The sequence below is a fragment of the Schistocerca piceifrons genome, chromosome 2 (genome assembly GCF_021461385.2).
Source record: "Schistocerca piceifrons isolate TAMUIC-IGC-003096 chromosome 2, iqSchPice1.1, whole genome shotgun sequence".
NCBI lineage: Eukaryota > Metazoa > Arthropoda > Insecta > Orthoptera > Acrididae > Schistocerca > Schistocerca piceifrons.
This window is the reverse complement of record NC_060139.1, coordinates 79094173-79112457: the sequence shown is the minus strand read 5'-3', so window position 1 is coordinate 79112457 and position 18285 is coordinate 79094173. Positions and strand designations below refer to the sequence as shown.

The 18285-nt window shown below is 39.2% G+C and overlaps 1 long non-coding RNA gene across 1 annotated transcript in view; it reads left to right on the top strand.

The window, feature by feature from the left end:
- The first annotated feature begins 909 nt into the window (after nt 1-909).
- LOC124777978 overlaps nt 910-18285 on the top strand; it is a 104690-nt gene continuing 87314 nt past the window's right edge. The window contains exon 1 of the long non-coding RNA XR_007015816.1: nt 910-976. This is a non-coding gene — a long non-coding RNA (uncharacterized LOC124777978). The remainder of the gene's footprint in view (nt 977-18285) is intronic.

The window sequence follows — 18285 nt, the reverse complement described above, 5'->3', positions numbered from 1 at the left end:
CGTATTGTGGACGGCTGTGATAACAACACGCCATTCTCTAGGGCTGTATCAGCGCATCAGGGATTCCATGCGACGGAGGGTGGATGCATGTATCCTCGCTAACGGAGGACATTTTGAACATTTCCTGTAACAAAGTGTTTGAAGTCACGCTGGTACGTTCTGTTGCTGTGTGTTTCCATTGCATGATTAATGTGATCTGAAGAGAAGTAATAAAATGAGCTCTAAAATGGAAAGTAAGCGTTTCCGGATACATGTCCACATAACATATTTTCTTTCTTTGTGTGTGAGGAACGTTTCCTGAAAGTTTGGCCGTACCTTTTTGTAACACCCTGTATGTGGCTAAGAACCCCCCTTATCTCTGGAACTTCGCAATTCCATCTGCTCGAACTTGGCTGTTATTCGTGATTAGGGTCCTCCTTCCTCGAAGAAGATTATTACCCGATCGCCGAATACCGGCTGCCCACGCACGCACCCACACAAATACACACATACACATCCAAACACACACACACACTAGCAGAAGCGCTCAGGTAGAAAGACGTCGGCCAGAGAAGGGATTTTAAAACAGTTTACGAGGCGCCGGAGCCGGCGCGGCTTCCGTTGCGGCGCGTAACATCTTTTTAACGGTCGCGCGCAGCGCCGCGCGCCGGGGGCGAGTTTTAAATTGCCGGCCGGCCCCTCGCAGAGCCCGGCGGTTGTTTACGCGGGGCGGCCTGGAGCCTGCAGCCTGGAGGCGACTACCTGGCCCGCGGCCGTCTTGGAACACAAGGGACGCGCCGCGCTCGGAATGCAGCTGGCGCGCCGAGGCGCTTCCCCTCTCAGCAGTTATTTCAGGGGTGGGCCGGCGCTGCCGCCGCCGCCGCCGCCGCCGCCGCCACACCACTACAAGATGAAGAGACGGCGCGCTCAGTGAGGCTTCGGCGGCAGCCCGGAGCGGTCCCCGAGCCGCCGTCTTTCCGCCGCCGCACTGCTGCAGGTCAGTACCGCAGCGCCCTCCAGCTGGCCCCGGCTCTGCCCCCCGCGTGCTCTGCTCTGGTCGCGAATCTCCGTCGAGCCACCGCCGTCTTAGCGGCGCCGCGTGCCCGGGGGCGGCAGTGCGCGCGATCGATACGCCTCGCGCACGGCCGGCCTCCCCCACGCACCTACGTCACAGAGAATAGGGCGCCTAGATTCCTGACGGGGTTCCGCTATGGCATCGCAAATGGCTCGTCCCTCCTCTGGTAGCCACAATGGCCGACATCGCGAATCAATCCGCGCTCACTAGTAACGCGGAAACGGTACGCGACATTCACTAACACATTCAGCAACGCCCTTCTCGAGTCCCCGTGAGTCCATCTGCATACAGGATGGCTGAGGGACTTCGTCTGTTCGCTACAAAACATCAAATCAAAAACGCCTTCAGCCGTCTCTATCCCAAATTTTATTTTACCTATGCGGCCACTTTCACTATGCTATCTTCAGGCGCTTGACCGACGTATGAGAAGAATCCAATCTCACGAGCAATCGAAATAGCTAATGAAACGCCGAAACTGGTTCTTCTTCTTCAGTAGCGCTACAGCCCTTGGTGAGCCTTGGCTTCTTCAACGACCTTCCTCCACACTTCTCGGTTATTTGCTGCTCTTTTCCACCACCGGACTCCCATACTGGTGATATCCATTATTACCTCGTCGAGCCGTCTTCTTCTATGTCTCCCTTTTCGCCTAACTAAATGGATCATACCTTTCATCATTTTCTTTGGAATTCTATCCTCTGCCGTTCTCTCCAAGCGTCAGCTGAAACTGTTTGAATAAGTAAAATAAAATTTGAAATACAGGCGGCCGAAGGTGTTTCTGAAATGACGTTTAAGTTCTCCTCAGTACGTGGCCGTGTCACTCGTGTAATATTAACCACATATGTCACTGTCTATAAATTGGACCACATTCCAGCCTGACTTGGTCACACATCTAGGAGGCTTTTATTGAAACAATACCTTCATGAAAGCCTACTATTGTTGTCCCAGTCTGACGGTTTGAACCATCTCTCGACTAGTCTTTCCTATGCAAGCCTCTTCATCTAAGTTCTAGGGGACTGATGACCTCAGAAGTTAAGTCCCATAGTGCTCAGAGCCATTTGAACCATTTGAACTGGTTGCATAAGTAAAATAAAATTTGAAATACAGACGGCCGAAGGCGTTTTTGATATGACGTTTAAGTCCTCCTCAGTACGTGGCCGTGTCACTCGTGTAATATTAACCACATATGTCACTGTCTATAAATTGGACCACATTCCAGCCTGACTTGGTCACACATCTAGGAGGCTTTTATTGAAACAATACCTTCATGAAAGCTTCTATTGTTGTCTCAGTCTGACAGTTGCTTTGAACCATCTCTCCACTAGTCAATCCAATGCAAGCCTCTTCATCTCTGTCTAACAGCTACATCTTACACCCATTTGAATCTGCCTACTTCTGTCCAAACTTCCTCTCCCTTTTATGAACAGTTGCCTCCGATACCAAATCAACTATTCCTTGGTGCCTCAGCATCTGCCCTGCCAGGACGTGTCAAGTCTAATTTCTTTTCTCCCTATTTCGATTCATTACCTCTTCATTACTTAATCGACTTCATGTTTGATTCCCTGGGCATGATTACGCTATACGGCTGTGAAGCAATCCTGGACAGAAAGAAGGTCAGCATCGGTCGTAATGGTTCTGCCTTCAACTGACAAAGCAGCTGTCATCAATGCGTTATAAGTAGTCATGTAGACTGAACGTAATTATAACGACACATGTTGACATCTAACTCTGCCATGTACAAGCATTAGTAAGTCTACATGACTACTTATAATACACTGTCAATTTAAATCTAGATCTACAATGCGATAAAAAGTATAGACAACATTATGACCGATGCTGACCTTCTTTTGTCCTTGATTACTTAATCAGTCTATCTATTTAATTTTCAACGTTCTTCTGTAACACTACAGTCACACCTTCTATTCACATATTGTGTTAAATGTTTATCGTCCACGTTCCGCTTCCGCACAAGGCTACACTTCAAACAAATGTCTTCAGAAAAGACTTCTTAAAAGTTAAATTTATATTTCACGTTAGCAAATTTCTGTTTCTTAGAAACGCTTTTCTTGCTATAGCCAGTCTACAACCCCACTCGATTGTCGTCTTCTATTTTCTGCATAAATACTAAAACTCATCTACTGCTTGCAGTGTCTCGTTTCACAGTTTAATTGCTCAGCATTGCCTGCGTTAATTCGACTACACTCCGTTACCTACGTTCCACTTTTATTGATGTTCATTTTGTAACTCTTTTACTCACGACGTTAGCTGCCCTTACAAGGTCTTAAAATTTCATTGTCAAACTTCAAAGTTTTTGTTTATAATAATTACATTAATTATCATAATTATTCTTATTATTATGTGCCTATTTTCAAGACCGCCACTGTGTTTCCTTGAGACAGTAGGCCTGTACATACCTCGATATTTTGTGTTCTTCTCCCTGAACCCCAGTTCCCATGCCAAATTTATCCGTGCTTTCCTTCATTATTTGTCCAATGTACAGGTAAATAACACCGCGGATGCGGTACAATCCTGTATCACTACTTTTCCAACTACTGCTTCCCGTTTATGTCATTCAAAAATTACTACTGCAGCCTAGTTCCTACATTAGCTGGTAGAAGCCTGCAGTCACATATACCCCAACATTCCTGTTCCACGCTGAAATTAATAAAATAAAAAAAACACGAAATAGGTTCTTTTGTATGAAAGAATTGTTAGTCATGTCTCACTGTATGGCACGGAAGTCAGTTGACTTTGAAACCCTAAGCTGCTAGACTTGATTCTTCTTACGAACTGTTTCTAGTTACGAAAAAGAAATCTGTTGTAGAGCGTCACTGACAAAGCTTTAGCACAAAAAACAACTGACATATGTTTATTATTAAACAAACTTTAAGTGGACACAGACACTTTTTCCATTCTTATCATCGTTAGAATCAATTACGACATAGGATAAGCGAACATAACAGTAGAAATCACACCTAGCTAAGTTTTCGTGGTACACGTCTAGTAGCAGCACATCAGACTTTTATGTCCATTACTTACAGTCAGCGAAATTTATTAGGAGTTTATTTTATAGTCATTTGCCTAATGTGCTCGTAGTGCACGCTGTCATCTTGCGATTTTAGAACCTCACTACTTAAGCCCGTGTTAACTCAGCTACTTGAAGATTTCACCTTTATCATTGGCCTCTTCGGTCTAACATGTTTCAGTGCTGTTTTATCATCAGCGAGTTTGTTTTGATTACTTATTTCCACTTTTGTTTATTTCTATGAGCATTGTCTTGGACGATACAACCGCCAATTTCCCACCATTTGTTAATGAGTTTTCTTTTTTGCCCCCAAAACTGTGAAGCACGCCTGTACAACCCAACGCTGGCGCACTCAAAAATAAAGCAAATGTAGGGCTAAGCAGGAGAACATCTCACTGGTGATGATGCAACAGCACTGAAATATATTTAGGTCCAAGAGAAAAATAGTATCCGCTTACGACAGCATCTACAAAGTATTTTAAAATGTATACTTATTCTGAGGCAACACGAAAAATCATGTCTTTTTTAACGCAGAAGAAATAAGAATATGAATCACCTTTAAAAATAAAGTATTACTAAGGCAGACACTAACATGGTTATTAAGGAATAATGTGAAATTTATCCAGTCGAAGGCTCTCAAACCACTTACCTAGAAATGAAGACACAATAAAATTGTTTAACGAAGTTAAAAGTGTTTCTTTAAAACATCATCCTTCTGACAAGAAACATCCCATTTTCGTGCTTAACACAATTCACGCACAATACGTAAAATGTAGTCTTTGTAAAAAGCATTATCAGTTTATGAAGGATTACATCTATATCTATAGGTCATCCCTGACATAAGGTAAACAATATGAACAATTCTATAGTGGCCGATCAGTTGTGGATACGTACTGAGCACATAAAACATTAATTACGTCTGCCAAAAATGTAAATAACAAGCAAGGTTAGGGGAACCTCTCAATAAATTTGGATCTCCGCCTTCTCCTTCGTCTCGCAATACCTATCTTCATATTCTTCAAGCCTTTGCAAGCCCGTGTTTCCTGTCTGTCTCCAGGTGTTCCTTCCTTGTATTGGCTTTCTTCGCCACACCGTCCAAGGTCACACTGACTGCAACAGTCAGTCTCTGCATAGAGCTTCTTTCATCCAGTCCACTGAACGTGCTCTCTTATTTTTCCCACCCCATTAGTTCATGCTAAGTCTTAACGTCTTTTTCAGATCTCCCAGTCAGCTTTCTCTTGGGCGCCTTTCATTATTAAAAAATATTTCCCCTATTTTTCTTCGTAGATTTTGCTAACACACATTTCTCTCGTGCTTCACTGCTTACGGTCTCCCTTCCGTCTCGCCTTTTACTGCGACTTCTCTACCACCTTTTTTAGATTTTTATGACAAGGATCAGTTGTCGATGTTCGCAACCTCAACTGTATTTTTGACTCCATCTTTAGACAGCTGCAGCAGCATTCTGTATAAGTCGCAAGTCACTACACGGTAAAAAGTGGAGTACTTCTAACTAACGTTGCGGTTTTCTGTTCTATTCCACTCCGGTACAGACAGTGAGAGAGGGAGGAGTGAATGTAACTTACGGCACGAGCCCTAATCTCTCATATCCTCTCGATCCCTACTTGAGATGTACCAGGGTGATAGCGGAATTGTGACAGTCTCCCTCAAACAGCGATTCCTTAAATTTATCCAGTCGGGTTTCGCGAAAACAGCGTCGCCCTTCTTCCAAAGATTTTCATGTAACTTCTCAAAGCATTTCTGTTAAGCTTTCGTATGGGTTATACTCATCCGTAACGATCCTAGCAACACGTCTCTGAAATTATTAGGTATCCGTTCTCATGCGTACTTGTTAGGGACAGCAGATACTGGATAAACACTGCGCGCACTGGAGTGTTATATGTGATTTCGTTTGCAGATGCCCTCTTCTCTCATTAACGGGGTGATTTCACATTATTGACAGACATGTTATGTTATCCGTTATGTAAACTGCTACTAGATGACAAACTGAATGAGGTGTAAAGCTCATAAACGTCATTATAGTTCTTAAGAATGGAGTTGCAGCTCAGCAACGCCTAGAGATAAAACCCTAAAATAAATTATTGTGACTGAATACGTCGTAATTTAAAAACAATATTCCTAACCTGGTGATTTAACATGTATGTTAGTTTCTACATCTCACACGATGGTATTCGTTATGGGACATCGATATATTTCGAAACTGTAATTCAGGGCGGTGACAACTTTTGCTCGTAGTGGAGTTAATTTCGTAATGTACATACAAAAAGATTACAGTCATGTCTAGTTCCTCTTCCCCTCAGTAATCACTCATTTATTTTAAGTGATTTTCACATTCGCAAGTCACTACACGGTAAAAAGTGGAGAGTACTTCTAACTAACGTTAGCGGTTTTCTGTTCTGTTCCACTCCGGTACATACAGTGAGAGAGGGATTTATGTTATAAGTAAATTAAATTAAGTTTAGCATGCAGAACAGCAACGCTTGATTCATTCACTATTTACAATGCACAAGTGACTGAGGAGACTGATGTCACAACTGTTTTAGAATTCTCTTCTTGAATGATTGTTATAGATATTTTCTTCCTCTTAACTTTGAAGCCCTTCTGTCCGTATATGCTTACAAATAATTTTATGTTTGGAACAAAACATAATTTATCTTTTCTTTTATTACCCAGACATGTTTCGATGAACTTTCAGCATTATTATTGGGCTTTTATTTTCTGTATTGTTGCCACATTCTGGGGTTTTTCTGTTTTTTTTTTTGTGTCACAGCTGTTTTCCTTTCACAGTCTAATTTTTTCTGTTTTCTGTTTTTTTTCTTCACTGTGAGAAACTGCAAAACTGTCGCTGTTGCTGCTTACAAACTAGCAGCAAAACGTCGCTGTCAAAGGATAACAACTGTAATGCGGAACATAAAAGACCTGGAAACCCACAGTACGTGGTAACAAGAAGGAAAGTGAAATCCCACTGATGATGTTGAAACTTAAGTGAAACCTGTGTAGGTGATAGAAGGGAAGACGAATTGTATTTTGCTTAAGACGGATCCCATCCAAAAACAAATTTATTTATAGGGGTTATTTATGTTTTCCTTGGACTTATACGTTATGCAGAAGGAATTACACATAAACGTTCTAGCTGTATTCCGCATTCATTGTAACAAAATAACTCTGTATATTTGTGTTTTTCTAATTACAATCAGTAAAATGTTACTTAGTAACAAGTTTTGTGAAGTAGACAATTATATTTTTAAGCGTTTACAAACAAGTAATAATAGTTTTAATGATTTTTGTAGCAGTCAGAAAAACCACGAAAGAGTAAAATATATAATTATCGTTTACTAGTATGCCAGCAGACTAAAATAATATAAGCTACCATACCAGTATTTTATGGATACTAAAGCTGAGAGTTTTTTTTTTTTTTTTTTGCTCTCATTCTTTTATTTACAAATATGCATTAAATACCGCTTTCATGTACAGGAAGTTAATATTTTAAATGTCAAAGATCGCTCAGCGACGCTGAATAACAAATGATATTATAAAATTAACTACGAAGTTAATTAGCTAATAGAAGAATGCAGTTTGTTCTCATATATAGTTACAATAAATACATCCCGATTTGCAGTTTCCAGTAATAATAAACGTGCTCATATTCAACGGCTCGAGAGCATATCTATCGTTTACTATATATTTGAAGTAGCAATACATTCAATGCACGTTTCTCCACGTTTAATGCTTCTAATCTTAAGTATGTCGCTCCAAAATGCTGCGACACATTTCTAAGTTAAAATAAAGTAAAAAAAAATACTTGTTTGATGCAGCTCTCCATGCTACTCAATGCTGAGCAAGTCTCTCCACCTCCGAATAACTGCTGCAACAGACGTTCATTTAAACCTGCAAACTGTACTTGTCTCATGGCCTCCCTCTGCAATTTCTTACCCCCCACCCCCTCACAAACACGAACACCCCCCCCCCCCCCTCCAGTACTGAAGTGACGATGCTTTAATGTCTCAGAATGTGTCCTATCAAATCAAGTTATGCCACAAATTTTTCTCCCCAATCCTATTCTGTAACTCCTCATTAGTTACGCGATACACCCATTTAATCTTCAGCATTCTTCTGTACCACCACATTTCAAAAGATTCTACTCTTTACTTGTCAGAACTGTTTATTGTCCACATTTCACTTCCGCGAAAGGTCACAATCCAGACAATTACCTTAAGAAGAGTCTTCCTGACACTGAAATTTACACTCGATGTCAACAAATTTCTCGCTTTTATCTTACATTCTCCTTTCAAGACACCGTTCACTCCGTTCAACTGTACCTCCAAGTGTCTGAAATTACAGCGTCATCGTCAAACTTTTCTACAATTTTTCTTGATTTCCTTCACAGCTTGTTCAATGTACACACTAAATAACATTGGGAATAGGCTGCGACCCTGTCTCGTCTAATCCCTTCTAAACCTCTGCTTTCCTTTCATGCCCTCCGACACTTGTAGCAGCCTTCTGTTCCTGTAAAAGATGCTGATAACCTTTCGCTCCCCGTATTTTATCCCAGTAACATACAGAAATTTAAAGAATGTATGTAAAAAAGTATGTACGCTTTTAAAAATAGGTGATACGCCCGGAGTCTATTTGGCAAAATAGCATCGTACATGAAACTTCCTGGCACATTAAAACTGTGTGCCGGACAGAGACTCGAACTCGGGACCTTTGCCTTACGCGGGGAAACGCTCTACCATCTGAACTACCCAAGCACGACTGACGACCCCTCCCCACAGCTTTATTTCGGGCAGTACCTCGTCTCCTACCTTCCATACTTCGAGTCTCATATCAGCACACACTCCGCAGCAGAGTGAAAATTTCATTCTGGAAACATCGTATATATTTAGTGACCGACTATCGCCACCACTGACTTATCTTTTATGAAACGGTATGCGTATTTTCTACAAATTATTATGAAAAAACTAGACATTGCTATTAACTAAATATCTTCTATGCTTTACTTGTCTACGAACAAAGTACCTAAAATTTGCCGCAGATTAAATTCATTACCAAGTAGTCGAAGAAGTGTGATATTTGTTTTCGTTATGTCACGGACTGTTAAGAGAATTTACGAGAGCTAAGACAGTGTCTCATACGCTAGCGTTAGTTTGAGAAAATACTTCAACAGCATGTCGACAGTTACATGTAACGTGGATCATTTTCACCGCAAACATTACGATGAAAAACGTTTCATTTATGCAGACATATAAGCTGAAATCATGTACAGCTTTGGGCTAGCCAAATACCAATGTACATAACTTCCTAACGCACTTTTGTTTGCTAAGGTATTTTGAAAAACATCTGTGTTCTCAGGAAGAAAGATCAGACATATGTTTCAATGCAAATCAAGCCGTTTGGTGGTGGTCTGACTAGACTGCAACATAAATTTATACTTTTATCTTCATTTTTTCTGGAAGTAAGTTATCTGAGCATAGTTTCATGCGGTTCTTTTTCCTTTCGGGATGTCTGACTGTCAGTTTCGCTTTCCAGTTATCGTGGAAGACATAACAAGAATGAAGCTTAAACACTCTGCCAAATTTTGCATCGCGTGTCTCACTGTCGTTGTTCATACACTGTTTCTCACTTCCCAACAGTTCCAGGTTTCCGTGTAACGTTTTCCGTGTAAGATTTTTCCGCTGCTAATTTATGTATGCAGCCTTTCCAGCATTTACAGAAAGGTGTAGTAGAAGTACATAGCAAGACTGCAGCCCCATGTCAGTTTTCTCAAAATAATAAATCAGTTTCAATTCGAACTATGGAAATGAGTTCGCTCGTTTGCTTTCAAAACAAATGACATTGTATGAATTATAAGTCTGTTGTACAGATACCACAAAGTTAATATAACAGGACAAAACTCAGAGATAACGGAAATCTAAGGTATTAAAGCTGTGCTGAACCAGAAGGTAGGTTTAAACACCGCAGTAGTTTATTACGCAAGATCCTGTTGTTTCACACCTTTGCCTTCCTTCGTTTCTTGAACTGACATATCCCGCTTGTTACAAGGAGACATGCATTATAATCTGGTCTCGGTACGACGGTATCATCTGCAGTAAATTAAACTTAAACAGTGTCAATAATAGTAAGACTGAAATACAGTGTGAATCGTTGTGCGTAATTAGAACTATTTATATTCAGGCGTTGTAGTCGTCGAGAAGCTTGATTTCTTTGTAAACTCTATGGTGATTCGTACTTTTGTTAAACTATGTAATGCTTCAAACCAGTGTTTTAAAAGTAACAGATATTGTCTATTCGGTGGCACGGTATACTGTTCTATTGCAGAGCGATGCTTACTGACTTCATAACAATTTGCAGCCACTTCCCTTTACGAAATCATCAATAGCATAATATGAGGAAAAACAATTAGACTTACAGAGTTGCTCTTCTTGCACGGAATAAAAACGTTAGAGAAAACAATCAAAATTTGTCCAACTATATATTGTCATTAAATGGTAATTTAAACTATAACTTTTCTAACAAAAACGTTACCTTCCTATTTTAAACAAAAAAGGTCATTTATTTCTTTTTTATGCTAGTATGAACTCAAAACGGTACAGATTTTTGTTTGTATGAGTGGACACTAAAGCGGTTAGTGAACTTTTTGTCAGAAAAAACGCAAGATCGACAATCACACTTAAACGACAGGGGAGATGAAACTCTTAGGCAGGTAGTATAATGAAACAGTTTCTAACCGTTTATTTGTTTGTGCATTGTAGAATTCATGTGACGTTTTCTGCTCTATTAAACATTTTGTAGTATGCACATATGAATATGCAAGTTGCTTACTAGGGATCGCGGTTACCAAACTGCCACTGTAACAGGTAAATACTGCACCTATGGCATGTACGCCTACACGAATAATACTGGGGTTGACATAATTCCCGTTTATTAATTACACACTATCAAACCGAGAGTATGTCAAAACTAAGTACATATCTACATATAAGCTTATTATTTTCTCTCGGTAATTTAAAAATCTTATTTATTAAGCCTGCTGGTAATCAGGAACTGTTAAATTTGTAGATACTCAATATGTATTACTACCTCTTCCTTCATTCCTTTCTTCTCACGGGCAATGCATACCACGGCTGCATTTTCTGAAAACAGAGCGACGTTTTTCTTTTTTTTTCGTCTGGTTATCAGTTTACTTGTTTCAGACGCTAAGCAGATTCACCTGCCAATCTTTCAACATCCGTTAAAATTTTTGTCATCATAATAACAGATTCTTTACTTAATAACTATTCGACAACGTGCACGAATAGCTTCTGGCTTCATAATTCTGTAATATGTGTTCATTACGAAGTCACAATTTCACGACGCAACTAACCTCTAAATTCTGCAGGAAAAAATGTTGCAGTTGTTGTCCCTACCTCAGAATTTACGTAGCAAACAAAATCTTAATCTCCACTAAATCACGAAATTTTCTTCGTAAATGACCACAAAAAGGGATGTTCTTTGAAGAACTTATCTTGTAGATTTGATTGCTCTTCTTTTCTCTTTAATTTTATTCAAGCTGACTGCTATGTTGCGTTTAGAAAACGTCACTCATATCTTTTTCACCGTACCTCTTCCTGTAAAGGATTTCGTTTTGTACAAAGCAGAAACGTATGACTGTCATTTTCATCAACACTCAAAGGCTAACAATGGAAATAAATTTATCATTCAAATATTGTTTTTTTTTCGTAATCATCTTTCTTACATCCTAGTAGGTGTAGTGCATGCCTCAAAACATTCCGTTCGCGTACATTTTCAAGCCGATGGCGTAATACGAGGGTGTACAGTATAAATACTTAAATTATAGACACTCGAAAAACGTGCTTGACAGACTGAAACTATTTGTTTTCCTTCAGGAAACTCATGACAGTTGTCTGAAGTAGAACAGTTTATTAATTTACTACCGCTTTTGGTCAACGTCCATCATTGGTACGAAAAACTGGCTATTGCAAGTCGCATGTCAAGCATATTGCACCAAATTGCATTAACTGTCATTTTCTTGAATAACGGTGCAGAAGAACAAAATCTTAATCTCCACTAAAGGTTGCCACATAAGTAACCTCATCCATGCACACGCGTTTCCCTGTTGCGTGCGCAAGCAGCCAAGTTTATGAGATTCCTAAAACGCGAATGTAACGGGCATGCTCTGCAAATTCAAACGGGAATCTCTGGAGGGAAGGCGACGTTCTTTTCCTTAAACACTACTGAAAATGTTTAGAGAAGCGGCATATGCAGCTGACTGCAGAACGATTCTACTACCACCTGCGCACATCTCGCTTAAGCACCGTGAAGACGAGATACGAGAAATTAAACCTAGTACAGAGGCGCGAAGACATTCGTTTCTCCCTCGTTCCATATGAAACTAGAGCAGGAAACAGAACGGTTATCAGTGCACAAGCTATCCTCCGCCACGCACCGTATAGTGGCTTGTGGAGTGTTTGGTACATGCAGAAATTATGTTTTACACAATTCTATTTGAATGTACTATGAAAACGCTCACCCAGGGAGTTGCGAAACAGTCTGCACGGAAGTTGTTGAATGACCAGTTTCCTTGAAGAAATTAAGTAAATTGCCATTTTGGAAAACTATAGATAATGACTGATACGTAGCGTGTTTCCTGTAGTACTAAATGATAATTGATTCAGCTACCCTCGCAATAAGCACTTTCATTCGTGTATCGCGTTTAGTTTTCTAATGCAAAACTGTGATCGCCGTTTTTTCCTGAAGAAAAGAAGAATTTTGGAAAAAAATGTGTGCACGAGAATCGGAGAATTACTGACGAATTTCTTTCTCAGGTCACAATCCCACAAACAAAATTGTTTTCAGGTATACTTTCTTCCTTCCTTTGCTATGCCCTATCGGAACAATATTTGCATGTCAAGAACATTATATTCCCACAAAAAGTTCTTGAACACAGTTTGACATGCTATTCAGATGAATAAATCAATACCATTAATCAAAAAACAATAGGAGATCTATAGATAATCTTGGATAGCCATCTAAATTGAGAAAATAGGCTGTTGCATAAGCAAAAAATCTCTCTCTTGCCTAATTTAAATTTTTGTTTGAAACTACCGCAGTCGAGAATCCTGCCAAATCCTTACTGCTGTGACACAGCTCTACACCGCACGAACAGTGAAAATTCCAGAACCTTTGAGCCAGTCATGAATGCTTGCCTCAGGTATTTGTTAACACTCGGTTGTTTGATGTGTCATTCACTTCCATGCTCAGTTAGGTTGGATGCGACAGGATAAGCGACGTGATTTTCACACATTCTGTTTTCTTCATCGCTTTCTCAGTCATTGGTGTCTTCAACGCCCCTCCTCGCATATCAGATTCGTGCCATCATTCCATACCTGCAACACCACATTGAAAACCAAACTGCCCTGCACGCTGCGTCTCATCCAAATCCATTCTGCATTCAGAAGGAGGCTGAAGCTCTGTTATCAACATAGTAGTTTTTCTTTCGGTACATCCCAGGTATTCGCAATCTGTCTAACATCGAACTATTACATCTATCACGTTGTAAACATTATTTTTTCTCATCTTTCTCTCTGTTTCGGTTTTACTGCTCGCACAACTCGTCATTGACATGATTTTTTCGCTCTATTTCGTCTGACTGGGCTGGACTGAGTTTGCGCCATTTTCAGTGCCTTTCCGTTAACTCACCATCCGTTCGGTTCAGCCATTACTGCCTTTCAGGTACCCAAGCTGCATTGTTACTGGAACATTATTACAGCATGGAGGACATTGGTCATCCGCGTGGAAGTAAAGTAAGTGTATGTTACTTCATTGCTTTCCTAGATTCAATCCAATTTTGGTAATTTTAGCTTATCGAAACTAATTACAGGTAATTTGTTTTTTAAGTAGGATAATTACCTAAGAAAAGTAAATATCGTCCGGGCTAGTAGTTTGTGGAATAAATGTCAAAGGTAAAAAGCCTAGGACAGAATTTAGCAGAGATCCTGATATATGTCTAAAATTGTTCTATGAGCTGAGTGATGAAGATCCTGACGGCGATATTGCTGACTCGGAAAATGAGGATTATGTACATGAAAACGGTTTTCATACAGGAACAGAACAAAAAATGTCAAAAAATAATTAAAAAATTTGAATTACAGGGGCCATATTCCTTTTAGAAAAAGATGAAATAACTAAACGGAAGAAAAGTAAATATCCTACCAATGTCAGAATAAGATCATCTAATATTTTGCGCATTAACTTGGACCTAAAAATGCAGCTCTTGTAACAAAGGCAAAAATAGACGTTCTGAAGTTATTCTTGGATCAAAATATAATACGCATTATTGGAACACGCACTAATATGTAAATCGATTAAGTTCGCCGTAACATCTAGGCATGTGCTGCTAAGGATACATGCTTTGAAGAGGTCAGAGCTTTCATTTGTTTGTAATATATATTTGGAAGTCTGAGATGTTCTAGGAAGAATTTATCGAGGTCGAAGGATAACTCGTATCATGTTGCTTACAAATGAGTGAAAATCGATTAGGATTGCTCTTGAGATGTATGACGTTTGATAGTATCCTTGATAGAGGTGTTCCGCAGGGAGGTACTGGAGCTATTTACGAACAATTGCCAAAAATATTTCTCACCTATTGTATTGCGGATGCCTCACTGTATATGTGTTTTAAATGTATTATGCGTAAATAGAACCCTCCGAAAGTCATTCATACACACCGTTCTTGTGTCCAAATACCTATATTCGGCGACAATAACCGTGTGAGGAATTAACGCTCGCGTAACGGGGAGTTGATTCCATTTCATCTGCTTAACTTATCCTGATGAGTCTTGCGCTTTCTCTCTCCAGAAAACTACTTCGTCATGTTTGACTCCTTTTGTACGGCTGCCAAATGTTTCTGTTGAATACCATTATCTACAATCGACAAGAACAAGAAGAAGAAACTGCTTAACACAGTGTTAACAATGCTGATATTTCTTTAGTTCCATTTATTCATTATTACATCTATTAACACTGTATTGCTATTATTGTTACCGTTATGTGCTGCTCATGTACTATGCGTATTGTAATGTTGATTCGCGAAGGATGTCTGGTGAGATATGAGAGACGAACTGAGGCCCTAAATTAGATAGTTAAAATGAATAAGATAATAAATTATGATCACCGTTAAACATTTTTCTACTTGGAAAACTGCGGTCACATACCTACAATAACTTGAAATTATTCCATTAAACTAAGAAAATAATAACAATGCAAAGTAGGCTCATTTTAAGTCTGTCGATTGCTGTTTTTCATTTCAAAGTGATAGATTTTGCGCGATGTTGCCCATCTTTAGATTATATGTCACAGTTACAGAATAATTTGTTCGACTGGAATTGTAATTTCACTACCATATATGACAATGAACTGGTAATACCGTTAGGACAGATTACTGCGTAAGCAACACAAATGATCTGATGATGGGCACCATTGTACGAAACCGGACATTTTCAGATAAAAAAACAGCGATCGACAGACATAAAATAGCCTATTTTGTATAAATAAGAATCGCGGATATGTCAAGTTTTGATCAAATAATAATGACAGTGTCAAGAGAGGCTTTTCTGGAGTTATTACTTTATGGACTTCGATCAGATCAAATCTCTGAGGTACTCCCTCTCAGCTGAACGGCCTTCATTTCTCTTACAATCACGTTTAAATTTCTCATCGCTATGTTGAACAATAAAGATGTATGCAGGCACATACGTTAGTACGTAAAGCATAACTTTTCATTCGTTTTACTTGTATGACGAATCAGCTGTGTCACCAAATCTGTCAAACATCAAAAGAGACATTTTAAGCGATTGTTATTTCTTTGTACACACCAGAGCTCCGAACAATATTTTAAATCTTATTTTCTGTTCTAAAATGTTTTTTCTAACTCTTGTTAGAGTTTTTCCGATTGTTATTTAATTTGGTACTGTAGCGTTAAAGAAAATGCAGGAAAACAGTTACACTTGAAATTTTGTTACACCGTTTGTGTTACCTTTTACTGAAGAACTTTTTCAAACGTTTCAAAGAATGCACAAGAGAAAAGACAAATGCAATATTACGAGAATGATACTTCCTTGCAGTAGCCCCGTTGTCAAGAAACCAATATACTTACCGAAAACCTAACGATTTTGTCGTATGCGTAATGCACATGTCAGGTAGGTGCAGAAGAGCATAGAGACCATGACACCCTCTCTATGGTCTACTGTCTGGTCATTCATTGGACTTTCCCTTCTTAATATTCAATTAGAACGCATGCTATCTGAGCAGCATAGCAGAATACTAATTTCAACAAAGTAAAAGCTTCTTTGTGCCACTACATAGCACAGCCATCTTCTCAAAAAATAGTCTTCCGTATGAAGAACCATGCAATGAAACGATGGTCCTCAAAATCTCAGGTACACTACACTCACTTCCAACTTCAAAAGACAATTAACAGTCCACCTTTTATCAATCGCTATCTATCCACATATTTTTCTGTAACTCACTCCAGCCATAATGTCTTGTACGTTTGGTGCTCTGCTTGTAGAAATTGTAAATATGTCTTCTTATTAATTAGGTGTTCGACAAAAGCTGTTTTGCGGTAGTATTTTATTCCACCGGACTAGTTTCAGGCGTTGCCCATCATCAGCGGTATTTGTGCTACACGGTAGACACATATTTCTTATAATAAGTTAGTTCACTGTGTATTGTAGAGTTTTATGTATCCATGATATTTCCGTTCGTTGTAATTCAGCTTCCTCATATGTAATATTCTCTAGCTATTTTGAAAGACAATATTTCGTAATGTTCACGTAATAAGACGATTACATGATTTATATTCACATAAATATAACTTCTCTGCTAACAGAGATAAGAAATTATAAGTAGCATTATATATATATCCGATGATGTACACCAAAAATTATCTTTGCGTGTACAGCAATTGCCCTTAGCAGTTAAATATATTTCTTAAAAAATTCCTTATGCTGATTACACACACACACACACACACACACACACACACACACACACATTATATGTAATCGTATTGTTGCACGAACATTAAGAAATATTGCCACTTGAATACGCCAGGGAACATTACATACAAGGCAAGTCGAATAACAATGAACTGAAACATCAGAGATATGTAAACCTTTACAATATACACTGTAGGTATCTTATTGTAAGAAGTATGAGTGTTTTGTGTAATACAGATACCGATGATTATGAGCAACGCCCGGAACTAGTCTGGTGATGTAAATTACTACGACAGAGCAGCTTTTGTCGAACACTTAATTAATAAGGTGACATATTTACAATCATTCTAGTCACTCCGGCCTACCCTCCTCACGTCCCCCCCCCCCCCCCAACCATCTTCAAAGTCTTAACTGTTAGTGTCCGTGTCATTTCACTAAATCTTCCGTTTCCGATTATTTTAAACTTGCCTTCGAAAACACTAACCTAATTAATGTTATTATTTTTCTTTATGTCTGAAGATATTATTATTAATTCCTTACACTAGTTGCTATTATTTTTATGTTGGTATTGATAGTTAGTTTCGTAATAGCTTCTCATATAGCTAAGGCATCAGTTACCTATAAAAACTGAGCATGTTTTGCAATAGTTTTTGATACGTGTAGTTCCTGGTCTGATGTAAGAGAGCACCACAAGGCTCTAATCAGATCAGGCTAATGAAACCGGTAATGAAATAGATAGATACATGATAAAACTGATGTGATTTAAACAATAAGTCGCTGATGCGACGTGCACGAATGCGCAATTCTGCATTCTACCATTCACCTCCAATACACACATAATTTGTAATAGACGGAATCGGGCAGCAGCATCCATTTCGGGACATACTTCTTAAACACTCTTTTTCTGCGCTAGCGTACATAAAATAATTTTCAGGAAAAGACAAAAGATTATTTTTAAAATCGAATGTTTAAGGAAGTTTACCAAGCGTGATGGGCAGCGGACCCACATTCGGAAGGAACGGTTTTCAAATCTACTTCTACATCTACATCGACATAGATATTCCGCAAGCCACCGTATGGTGCATGGTGGAGAGTACCGAGTACCACTACTCCCTGATAAAGTATCCCAGATGCAGGTTTTATGCCATTATCCTAAATGTGAGATAGTTCCTTTGGAAAGGTCATGGCCGTTT